The sequence below is a fragment of the Archocentrus centrarchus genome, chromosome 19, assembly GCF_007364275.1.
Source record: "Archocentrus centrarchus isolate MPI-CPG fArcCen1 chromosome 19, fArcCen1, whole genome shotgun sequence".
NCBI classification, from domain to species: Eukaryota; Metazoa; Chordata; class Actinopteri; order Cichliformes; family Cichlidae; genus Archocentrus; species Archocentrus centrarchus.
This window is the reverse complement of record NC_044364.1, coordinates 28532579-28537386: the sequence shown is the minus strand read 5'-3', so window position 1 is coordinate 28537386 and position 4808 is coordinate 28532579.

Genomic DNA, 4808 nt, shown 5'->3' with positions numbered 1-4808 from the left:
TGACATGTATTTGTCAGAAGGTGGTACCTTATTCCTCCTTACATTAATACATTTTTTTTAAACATTTCATTTTTCAGTGATCTTTGCTGCTTCACCTGAAGACAAACAAAACTAATGGGTTGTAATTAGTCTCTGATTTCTTTTTTTTTTTTTTTTTTTAGCCATTTAATTTTATTATTGCATTTATACATTTGCTCATCAGCACAAAAATGTATCATCTCAGTAAATGGTAATAAGGCACAAGGCACACAACGAAATGATTGTTCAAGATCACTCATCCACAGACAAGCATCTGTGATCATGCATCCAGAGACCGGCACTACTGTTAGGCAATGTGGTTTAAGTGTCTTGCCCAAGTACACAACGCAGCACAGGGACAGGGAGTCAAACCGGCAACCCACCGGCTGCAAGACAGGCGCCTACCCACTGCGCCACTTTTTGAAATGTGTTTGGAATATTAATATGTATGAGGTCTTAGTCAAGACAAGGTCAGAGTTACACCTTGAAGTAAGTGGGATAAAGTTTTATCTTTGGTGAGAGATGGGCAATCATCTTACATGGCTTAGTGCTGTGAATCCACCGCTACCCCAAAAAAGGCTGCTGCTCGATTTCGTCTTGGTAGTAAAAATATTTTAGAGGTAGTAAAAATAGGTAGTAAAAGGTAGTAAATTTAAATCTAGGATTCCTGTATAAACCCTGGATAAGATCTTGACATGTATTTGACAGAAGGTGGTACCTTATACTCTCTCACTATTTCCCCTTCAAAGTGTTCTCGAGTTAAAGGTTTAATATTCACTTCAACTCACCCGCGTAGACATCCTGTATTTCTGTGTGATGTATTTCACACAGAAATACAGGATGTCTGTGTGATGTATTTCAAGTAGGGCTGGGACTTTAACGCGTTAATTGCGATTAATTAATTACGGGGAAATTAACGCGTTAAAAATTTTAACGCATTTTAATCGTGGAACGTTTCTCAGTGCACGAGTTCCAGGCATACAGATTATATCGACGCACAATGTCCAAATTAGGGGCCACATCCTGCGAAGGACCCGGCCCACGTCTTTCGCAGCCCACGAAGCCCACAAAGGCCGGAAGTGAGCGGCTAGCCTTCATATTAGCGTCACCTGCCGTCACCTCTGCATAGCTCATGTCGCCTAGCAACCGTGAGTGCGAAGCACAGCTGTGTAAAAGCAGCTGTTAAACGGAGAACAAACTTTTTCTCCTTTTTGTGGTTTAATTTTAAGTCTTTAATTCAAAATAAGCTGTTAAAACAAGCATAACACATTTCAACATCAAGGAATACAGCTGAGAGAATGATTAATTTCCAACTATAACAAGTGAGACATTAATGTTGAATAAAACTATCCAGTTATGATGCTTAACTTTAATTTCAGGAGTTTGCTTATCACAGGAGCACTTCCACCCTTCATTGGTCTGTGTAGTAGACTGGTGGGAAAATAAACAAGATTTTTAAGTTTAAGCTTATGTATATTGATTCATTCATCAACTAAACTTGAATTAATATTTCTCATGTCAAATATTGAAATGCGATTAAAATGCGATTAATTTCGATTAATTAATTACAAAGCTTGTAATTAATTCGATTAATTTTTTTAATCGAGTCCCACCCCTAATTTCAAGACCACTGAAGTACAAAATGGCGTGTAAATTAGGCGGGATTGCTGCACAAAGCTTTGTTCGTGTAGGCTTTCGTAGCTGTCATATTAGAAACACTCAAAAAATTGGTTTTGGCCAGAGATTTCAGATTTGACATTATTTCAGATTTTTAATAGATAAATCAAGAGTTGTGCCGTTCCAAAGACGATCATCAGACAAAGTTGCAATAGTTCTGTTATCATAATGATTACTGAACTGTTGTCAGTTATGATGAAACATAGTGAGATCTAAGGAATAAATTTTTTAGAAAAACAGCAGGAGTGAAAGTAAGCCGGTACCTTCCGGTACTGCGTACCCCTAAAAGATTCTGTGCTGGTACGCAGTACCGGGAAGACGGGCGGCTTCTGTCAATAGCCAGCCTTTAAAACGTTCACCGCTACGTTTAATGTCTGTCTGCTCGTTACAAAACGTCCCACTTAAAAGCAAAGACCTAAATGTGTTTCTGTCCAGTGTTGCCAGATCTCACTATAGAAACAAGCAACCAGCTCTATGAAAACAAACCCAGAATAAGCCCAACTGGCAACTCACAACATTGTGTAAAACTGAGTAGAGCTCTATGGCAGAATAGCTCGTTTCTTTGTCTCATTGTGTTTTGGAGCAGTCAAACCCATGTTTCTTAGCCTCATAGAAGAGAAGAGTGCAGTTTTTTGTGTGTGTGTTTCTCGGTATTAGCACGTTGAATTAAATCAGGACGGTGAGCAAATATTTCAACATTTGCAAAATCTGCACAATGCCTTTGATACATCTCCTATCAGGACCACAGCCCCCACACCCCCGTCACACACACAACACACCCTATCAAGGTTTACTGTGTTCATACGAGCAGATTTCACTTATTCATGGACTTATAAAATACAAAATTTCTTTTACAGGCTTTTATTTTCCATCAATCACAAACAAAAAAAAAAAATGTGTGTGTGTATAAGGGGGCGACAGGAGGAGGGGAGGTGATGGAACACAGGGGTGTCTAATCAGTGCCATGCCTCTGTTATTGATTATCTCATATGCACAGCTGTTAAATACAGAAAATGCCAATTAGACAAATAATTTTGCCGCATCGCTTTGGCGCCCCCCCTCTTGTGAGGCACCCCTGTGCATTGCATATAGTGCACACCCACTTTTTGCGCCACTGTCTCCCATCCGAGCTCGGATCCATTCTTTAAGTGCGCTCTCTTTCTCCCACTCTTTATTATGTTTTTTCTATATTTTCCCCACTCACTGGAGCTCATTCTTATCCTTCCTCCTCACTCTGGGCTGTTATGAGTGTTTGGGTGTGCGCCTGGTCAACTTGGGCGGGAGCGATAAACAGGAAACGGGGGCTTGGAAGGGACAAACTACCTACCGCTCATCTTTTGCTTTATTGTGGGGCGCCAAGAGATAATCAACGAGTTTCACTCGGAAAGAAAGTCAAGCCCAAATAAGCAACTTGACGTTCAAAAACAAGCCCAAAAAACCGCAACCCGTGACTCACGAGATTTGCAAGCGACTTTAGAAAAAAACAAGCCCAAAGTGGCTTATAATAAGCGGACTTGGCAACACTGTTTCTGTCAGGGTCTGGGGGTGTGGCCTTGTTTTGTTTATGTTTTGCAGGTGAAGCGGAGCTGGAGGCGTGTTCTGGATTGGTCCTCGCACCTGCTGTATATCACTGAGGATTTTGCTGGCTCTTATGTGTGGGCGTGAGCTTCCAGTCTTCCCTAGAGTGTTAACAGACCTATGTGGTAACGAGTCACCTGCCTTCCCTGGTTATTCACATTTCGAGGTTACTGAATGTGTGAATGTGTTTGGCCCGAGTGACACTGGGGGCTTTGACGTTACCGTGTGTCTGCTCTGCTCTTTTAGGATTACCGTTTTGTTTTTTTACTGTTTGCCTTCCCTCCCGGATTATTTGGAGCATCAGCTGAAGTTTGCTACAACCCTCCTCTGGATTCAGCTATCACTGACTCAGTGAGCAATGCAGAGAACAAGAACTTCTTTATTCAAAAGAAAAGACAGGGAAACTGGAGCTGAAAAGAGACCCCACAAAATCAGAAAAACAGAGTCGGGGTGAGGATGCACCATGTCAGGAAGTAGAAGTAGGAGCTGCAGGGTCTTCCGAACAAGAAACAGGTCATGATGCTAGGCCTACTGATTATCCCTGTGTCTGGACAAAGGATCAATATGATCAGTTTAAAAGCAAAAATGAATGGTTATCCGACCGACATGGAAAACTGGGATGCACTCCATGCAATGATGTTAAGAATCTAGGTCTCATGGCATCCCGTGGTGTCAGCCAGTGGGTTGAGGGAAATGTAGCCTAATTTTGTAATAATTCAAAAGCTATCCAGCTTTTATCACTGCACAAAAAAATTCATGAGCACAGAAACTTCCAAGCACACAAAGAAGCAATTAAGATTCTTCAGACCGCAAAGAAAGACATTCTTCTGAACATGAATGTGACCAGTCAGGAGTTCGCATTTAAGTCTACTGCCAGGGTGTTCAGAACAGCGTATTATGTGGCCAAAGAAAACAAGCCATTTACTGACTTTGAGAGTCTGATTGAGCTGCAGAAAGCTAACTGTGCTGATTTAGGCCGTGTTTTGCACAGCAAAACTGTGTTGACATAATTGATCACGTGTCTTCACAGATGAAGAGGGAACTCTTGAGGAAGATTATAGAAAATAGGTGTAAAATCTCAGTGCTAGCTGAGGAGTCAACCAGTGTGGGGCACAAGTCAACAGTTGTGTTTTGAAAGCCAGTATTGATGGAGAGATCATGTCAAAGAACAGATTATGAACTGCTTGTTCCAGATTGGCTTCACCACTGAATTGCTGCAGGATGTTTTTATTGGATTTTGCAGTGATGGGGCAAGTGTGATGCTGGGAGTGAAGTCAGGTGTTGGGAGGCTGCTCTGAGATGACTTTCCACACATTGTACTGTGGCACTGCCTTAATCACAGACTGGAGCTGGCTGTGGACCAGGCACTGGAGGCAACAGGGGGAACAGGGAGACTTCCAGGCCTTCCTCGTCAGCCTAAATTCATTGTATAGTCACTCACCAAAAATATGCGAGAACCAAGTGAACGTGCTCACAATTTGCACATTACACACAGAAGAACTGGAAGAGTGTTCAGTGTCCACTGGGTTGCTTCA